This window comes from Triticum urartu, chromosome 7 (genome assembly GCF_003073215.2).
Source record: "Triticum urartu cultivar G1812 chromosome 7, Tu2.1, whole genome shotgun sequence".
Taxonomy (NCBI): Eukaryota; Viridiplantae; Streptophyta; class Magnoliopsida; order Poales; family Poaceae; genus Triticum; species Triticum urartu.
The window spans coordinates 344,222,571-344,231,039 of record NC_053028.1 but is presented as its reverse complement, the minus strand read 5'-3'; positions in this window follow the sequence as shown (position 1 = coordinate 344,231,039).

Sequence of the window (8,469 nt, the reverse complement as noted above, 5' to 3'; positions counted from 1 at the left end):
GTGGCGATGTCGCCGATGGCTTGAAGAGTCGTTCCTCAAAGACACCAGGCTCTTGTGGCTGCTGCTTGGATGCTCTCTTGGTGATGTCGTCGGCTTCCTTGTTGATGCTCCGGGGCACGTGTTGCAACTCTAGGCCCAAGAACTACTTCTCCATCTTGCGCACCTCTGCGAGGTATGCCTCCATATGCTCGTCCTTCGGCTCGTATACTTTGTTGGAGAAGTTGACGAGGGCTGCGAGTCGCCTCTAACGATAAGGCGCTTCACCCCCAAAGCTGTCGCGACCTTTAGTCCAGCTATGAGGCCTTCGTATTCCGCGATGTTGTTGGAGACCTTCTCGCCCTGCGAAAGCAGAGCTGCACGGTGTAGTAGAGCTTATCCTGAGTGGGCGAGTTGAGTACAGCTCCAGCCCCCGCGCCCTGGTGTGCGAAGGCGCCATCAAAGTATAGGACCCAACCATCTGGTGCCTCACTTCCTAGCGAGGTGGACCGGTCTTCGCCTACTTCAAGTGTCGGGACGTCCGTCCATTCCGCCACAAAATCAGCGAGTGCGGCTCCTTTGATGACCCTGGTAGTGCTGAACTCTAACTGGAATGCTTGCAGCTTGATATTCCACTCGGCGACCCTTCTAGCAGAATTGGGGCTCCTGAGCACCCTTTCTACTGGGTAGGCTGAGACAACCTTGATGGGGTGCCCCTGGAAGTAGTGTCGTAGCTTGCATGAGGCCACCAAGAGTGTGAGCAGAAGCTTCTGAGGCATGGGATATCACACCCTCGCATCTCGCAACACGATGCTGAAGAAATACACCGGGTGTTCGACGAGGGCTGGTGTGGTGTCCGGGCTCGTGTCTTGCGGAAGTTGAGACGCCTCGTGAGGTGATGGGGCTCCTGACGCCTGATTGTTTGCGAGAATCTTGGCGGCGGCGTCCCGTTGAGCTTGGTCTTCTGCCGACGCTGCCACGGCTCTTGCGGTGCCTTCCTGATCTTGTATTGCCTCAGTTGTAGCCCGACACAGCGCGCCCTTGGTTTGGTGCTCCTCCTAAACCACCACTAGTGCTGCGCTGGCGGAGTATGGGGTAGCAGCGAGGTAGAGTACTAGGAGCTTGAGGGACCGTGGTGCCACCATCACCAGAGGGCTGGTCAGGTATCTCTTGAGGTCTTGAAAAGCTCGGTCGGCCTCCTGGGTCCACTCAAATGGGCCCTTCTTCGTCATCAGCTTGAAGAAGGGTAGGGCGCGTTCCCCTAACTTGGAGATGAAGCGTCCCAACGCAGTTACCCGGCCAGCCAGCTTCTGCATCTCCCTAAGGGTCTGCGGCGGGCTCATGTCCTCGATGGCCTTGATCTTCTCTGGATTCGCCTCGATCCCTTTGTGGGACACGAGGAAGCCCAGTAGCTTGCCGGAAGGGACGCCGAACACGCACTTCTCCGGGTTAAGCCGCAAGTTCACTTGGCGCAGGATCTCGAAGGTCTCCTCCAGGTCTTGAATCAAGGTCCTCGCCTCCCGAGACTTCACCACAATGTCATCGACGTATGCCTCTGTGTTTCTCCCGAGCTACCACCCTAAGACGATGTGCATTAGTCGCTGAAAGGTTGCGCCCGCGTTGCGCAATCCAAAAGGCATGCAGGTGTAGCAGTACACCCCACACGGGGTCAGGAAGGCTGTCTTCTCCACATCTTCTACCGCCTTCTTGATCTGGTGATATCCTGAGAACGCATCTGATACGTCCATTTTGCATCATGCTTTTATATCGATATTTATTGCATTATGGGATGTTATTACACATTATGTCACAATACTTATGCCTATTCTCTCTTATTTTACAAGGTTTACATAAAGAGGGAGAATGCCGGCAGCTGGGATTCTGGGCTGGAAAAGGAGCAAATATTAGAAACCTATTCTGCACAGCTCCAAAAATCCCGAACTTCACGGAAGACGTTTTCGGAATATATAAAAAATACTGAGAGCAAGAAGTTCACCAGGGGGCCACACCCTGCCCACGAGGGTGGGGGGCGCGCCCCTACCTCGTGGGCCCCCTGGTGGCCCTCTGATGGCCATCTTCTGCTATATGAAGTCTTTCGATGAGGAAAAAATCATAAGGCATCTTCTCGGACGAAACTCCGCCTCCACGAGGTGGAACCTTGGCAGAACCAATCTAGGGCTCTGGCGGAGCTGTTCTGTCGGGGAAACTTCCCTCCGAGAGGGGGAAATCATCGCCACCATCATCACCAACGCTCCTCTCATCGGGAGAGGGCAATCTCCATCAACATCTTTGCTACCTCTTGAGCACTGCATTGGATTTCCCCGAAGAGGAAGGGATGATGCAGCAAAGTAGCGTAAGTATTTCCCTCAGTTTTTGAGAACCAAGGTATCAATCCAGTAGGAGGCTACGCGCGAGTCCCTCGTACCTACACAAAAACAATAGTCAACGCAACCAACGCGCTTAGGGGTTGTCAATCCCTTCACGATCACTTACGAAAGTGAGATCCGATAGAGATGATAAATAATATTTTTGGTATTTTTGGTATAGAGATGCAAAGTAAAAAGTAAAAGGCAAAGTAAAAGCAAAGCACTAATAAAGTGACGGAGATTGATATGATGAGAAAGAGACCCGGGGGCCATAGGTTTCACTAGTGGCTTCTCTCAAGAGCATAAGTATTCTACGGTGGGTGAACAAATTACTGTTGAGCAATTGACAGAATTGAGCATAGTTATGAGAATATCTAGGTATGATCATGTATATAGGCATCATGTCCGAGACAAGTAGACCGACTCCTGCCTGCATCTACTACTATTACTCCACTCATCGACCGCTATCCAGCATGCATCTAGAGTATTAAGTTAAAAACAGAGTAACGCCTTAAGCAAGATGACATGATGTAGAGGGATAGTTTCATGCAATATGATAAAAAACATCTTGTTATCCTCGATGGCAACGATACAATACGTGCCTTGCTGCCCCTTCTGTCATTGGGAAAGGACACCGCAAGATCGAACCCAAAGCTAAGCACTTCTCCCATGCCAAGAAAAACCAATCTAGTAGGCCAAACCAAACTGATAATTCGAAGAGACTTGCAAAGATAACCAATCATACATAAAAGAATTCAGAGAAGATTCAAATATTATTCATAGATAGACTTGATCATAAACCCACAATTCATCGATCTCAACAAACACACCGCAAAAATAAGATTACATCGAATAGATCTCCACGAGATAGGGGGAGAACATTGTATTGAGATCCAAAAAGAGAGAAGAAGCCATCTAGCTACTAACTGTGGACCCGTAGGTCTGAAGTAAACTACTCACACTTCATCGGAGGGGCTTGGATGATGATGTAGAAGCCCTCCGTGATCGATGCCCCCTCCGGCGGAGCTCCGGAACAGGCCCTAAGATGGGATCTCGTGGATACAGAAAGTTGCGGCGGTGGAATTAGGTTTTTGGCTCCGTCCCCGATCGTTTGGGGGTACGTAGGTATATATAGGAGGAACAAGTACGTTGGTGGAACTTCGAGGGGCCCATGAGGCAGGGGGGCGCGCCTTAGGGGGCGCGCCCTCCACCCTCGTGACCGCCTCGTGGCTTTCTTGACGGAGGGTCCAAGTCTCCTGGATCTTATCTGATGAGAAAATCACGTTTCCGAATGTTTCATTCCGTTTGGACTCCGTTTGATATTCCTTTTCTTCGAAACCCTAAAACAGGCAAAAAACAACAATTCTGGGTTGGGCCTCTGGTTAATAGGTTAGTCCCAAAAATAATATAAAAGTGGATAATAAAGCCCAATAATGTCTAAAACAGTAGATAATATAGCATGGAGAAATCAAAAATTATAGATACGTTGGAGACGTATCAAGCATCCCCAAGCTTAATTCTTGCTCGTCCTCGAGTAGGTAAATGATAAAAAGAGAATTTTTGATGCGGAGTGCTACTTGGCATAATTTTATTGTAATTCTTCTTAATTGTGGTATGAATATTCAGATCCGAAAGATTCAAGACAAAAGTTCATATTGACATAAAAATGATAATACTTCAAGCATACTAACTAAGCAATTATGTCTTCTCAAAATAACATGGCCAAAGAAAGTTCATCCCTACAAAATCATATAGTTTAGTCATGTTTCATTTTCGTCACACAAGAATGCTCTCATCATGCACAACCCCGATGACAAGCCAAGAAATTGTTTCATGCTTTAGTAATCTCAAACCTATAAACTTTCACGCAATATATGAGCGCGAGCCATGGACATAACACTATGGGTGGAATAGAATATAATGAGGGGGTTATGTGGAGAAGACAAAAAGGGAGAAAGTCTCACATCAACGAGGCTAATCAATGGGCTATGGAGATGCCCACCGATTGATGTTAATGCAAGGAGTAGGGATTGCCATGCAACGGATGCACTAGAGCTATAAATGTATGAAAGCTCAACAAAAGAAACTAGTGGGTGTGCATCCAACTTGCTTGCTCACGAAGACCTAGGGCACTTGAGGAGGCCCATTGTTGGAATATACAAGCCAAGTTCTATAGTGAAAAATTCCCACTAGTATATGAAAGTGATAACATGAAGACTCTCTACTATGAAGATCATGGTGCTACTTTGAAGCACAAGTGTGGTAAAAGGATAGTAACATTGTCCCTTCTCTCTTTTTCTCTCATTTTTTTGGGCCTTCTCTTTTTTTATGGCCTTTCTTTTTTTGGGGCCTTCTCTTTTTTATGGCCTTTCTTTTTTTTATTCCTCACTTGGGACAATGCTCTAATAATTATGATTATCACACTTCTATTTATTTACAACTCAATGATTACAACTCGATACTAGAACAAAGATGACTCTATATGAATGCCTCCGGCGGTGTACCGGGATATGCAATGAACCAAGAGTGACATGTATGAAAGAATTATGAACGGTGGCTTTGCCACAAATACTATGTCAACTACATGATCATGCTAAGCAATATGACAATGATTAATGTGTCATGATGAACAAAATGATGGAAAGTTGCATGGCAATATATCTCGGAATGGCTATGGAAATGCCATAATAGGTAAGTATGGTGGCTGTTTTGAGGAAGATATAAGGAGGTTTATGTGTGAAAGAGTGTATCATGTCACGGGGTTTGGATGCACCGGCGAAGTTTGTGCCAACTCTCAATGTGAGAAAGGGCAATGCACGGTACTGAAGAGGCTAGCAAGGATGGAAGGGTGAGAGTGCGTATAATCCATGGACTCAACATTAGTCATAAAGAGGTCACATACTTATTGCAAAAATCTACAAGTCATCGAAAACCTTGGCACTACGCGCATGCTCCTAGGGGGATAGATTGGTAGAAAAAGACCATCACTCGTCCCCGGCCGCCATTCATAAGGAAGACAATCAAATAACACCTCATGTTTCAAATTTGTTGCATAACGTTTACCATACGTGCATGCTACGGGACTTGCAAACCTCAACACAAGTATTTCTCAATTTCACAACTACTCAACTAGCATGACTTTGATATTATCACCTCCATATCTCAAAACAATCATCAAACATCAAACTTTTCTTAGTATTCAACACTCTCATAAGAAAGTTTTATTATTAATTTTGCATACCAAGCATATTAGGATTTTAAACAAATTACCATGCTATTAAGACTCTCAAAATAATCTAAGTGAAGCATGAGAGATCAATAGTTTCTATAAAACAAATCCACCACCGTGCTCTAAAAGATATAAGTGAAGCACTAGAGCAAAACTATAAAGCTCAAAAGATATAAGTGAAGCACATAGAGTATTATATCAAATTCCAAATAATGTATGGCTCTCTCAAAAGGTGTGTACGGAAAGGATGATTGTGGTAGACTAACAAGCAAAGACTCAAATCATAAAAGATGCTCCAAGCAAAACACATATCATGTGGTGAATAAAAATATAGCTCCAAGTAAAGTTACCGATAGAAGTAGACGAAAGAGGGGATGCCTTCCGGGGCATCCCCAAGCTTTGGCTTTTAGGTGTCCTTAGATTATCTTGGGAGTTCCATGGGAATCCCCAATCTTAGGCTCTTGCCACTCCTTGTTCCATAATCCATCAAATCTTTACCCAAAACTAGAAAACTTCACAACACAAAACTTAAAGTAGAAAATCTCGTGAGCTCCGTTAGCGAAACAAAACAAAAGACCACTTCAAGTACTGTAATTAACTCATTATTTATTTATATTGGTGTTAAACATAATTTATTCCAACTTCTCTATGGATTATAAACTATTTTACTAGCCATAGATTCATCAAAATAAGCAAACAACACACGAAAAACAGAATCGGTCAAAAACAGAACAGTCTATAGTAATCTGTAGCTAGCGCAAGATCTGGAACCCAAAAAATTCTAAAATAAATTTCTGGACGTGAGTAATTTATCTATTAATCATATTCAAAAAGAATTAACTAAATAGCACTTTCCAAATAAAAATGACATCAGTTCTCGTGAGCGCTAAAGTTTCTGTTCTTTACAGCAAGTTCAACAAGACTTTCCCCAAGTCTTCCCAACGGTTCTACTTGGCACAAACACTAATTAAACACAAAAAACACAAACAAAACAGAGGCTAAATAATTTATTTATTACTAAACAGTATCAAAAAGCAAGGAATAAAAATAAAATTGGATTGCCTCCCAACAAGCGCTATCGTTTAACGCTAGGCATAACAAGCAAGAATAGATCTAGGTATTGCCATCTTTGGTAGGCAATCCATAAGTGGCTCTCATAATAGATTCATAAGGTAATTTAATTTTCTTTCTAGGAAAGTGTTCCATGCCATTTTTAATTGAAATTGGAATCTAATATTCCCTTCCTTCATATCAATAATTGCACCAACAGTTCTAAGGAAAGGTCTACCGAGAATAATAGGGCAAGAAGGATTGCAATCTATATCAAGAACAATAAATCTACAGGCACATAATTCCTATTTGCAACAATAAGAACATCATTAATTCTTCCCATAGGTTTCTTAATAGTGGAATCCGCAAGATGCAAGTTTAGAGATTAATCATCAAAATCAAGGAAATCTAGGAAATCACACAAAGTTTTGGGAATAGTAGAGACACTAGCACCCAAATCACACAAAGCATAAAACTCATAATTTTTAATTTTAATTTTAATATTAGGTTCCCACTAATCATAAAGTTTTCTAGGGATAGAAACTTCCAATTCAAGTTTTTTCTTCATAAGATTGCATCAAGGCATCAACGATATGTTTAGTAAACGCTTTATTTTGACTATAAGCGTGAGGAGATTTTAGCACGGATTGCAACAAGGAAATACAATAAATTAAAGAGCAATTTTCATAATTAAATTCCTTGAAATCCAATATAGTGGGTTTAGCAACATCTAGGGTTTTAATTTCTTCAATCCCACTTTTATCAAATTTACCATCAAGATCAACAAATTCTGAATTCTTAGAACGCCTTCTAGGTAAAGGTGGATCATATTCAGTCCCATCATTATCAAGATTCATATTGCAAAACAAAGATTTAATAGGGGACACATCAATAACTTTTAGATCTTCATCAATATTTTCATAGGAACTAGAAGAACACACTTTTATAAAGGCATTTTTCTTAGCACGCATCCTAGCGGTTCTTTCTTTGCACTCGTCAATGGAAATTCTCATGGCTTTGAGAGATTCATTGATATCATACTTAGGTGTAATAGATCTAAGTTTCAAAGAATCAACATCAAGAGCAATTCTATCAATGTTCCTAGCCAAATCATCAATCTTAAGCAATTTTTCTTCAATCATAGCATTAAAATTCTTTTGCGAAGAAATAAATTATTTAATGTTAGATTCAAAATCAGAGGGCATCTTATTATAATTTTCATAAGAATTGTTGTAGGAATTACCATAATTATTAGAGGGATTACTAGGATAAGGCCTAGGATTGAAATTTCCTCTATACATGTTGTTACCAAAATTGTTCCTACCAACAAAATTCACATCCATAGATTCATTATTATTCTCAATCAAAGTAGACAAGGGAACATCATTAGGATCAGAAGAAACACTCTTATTAGCAAATAATTTCATAAGTTCATCCATCTTTCCACTCAAAACATTAATTTCTTCTATTGCATGCACCTTTTTAGTAGATCTTTCAGTATGCCATTGAGAATAATTAACCATAATATTATATAGGAGTTTAGTAGCTTCTCCTAAAGTGATTTCCATAAAAGTGCCTCCCGCGGCCAAATCTAAAAGATTTCTAGAAGCAAAATTCAATCCGGCATAAATTTTTTGTATAATCATCCACAAATTCAAACCATGAGTAGGGCAATTACATATCATTAATTTCATTCTCTCCCAAGCTTGTGCAACATGTTCATGATCAAGTTGTTTAAAATTCATAATATCGTTTCTAAGAGAGATGATCTTAGTGGGAGGAAAATACTTAGAGATAAAAGCATCTTTGCACTTGTTCCATGAATCAATACTATTTTTAGGCAAAGAT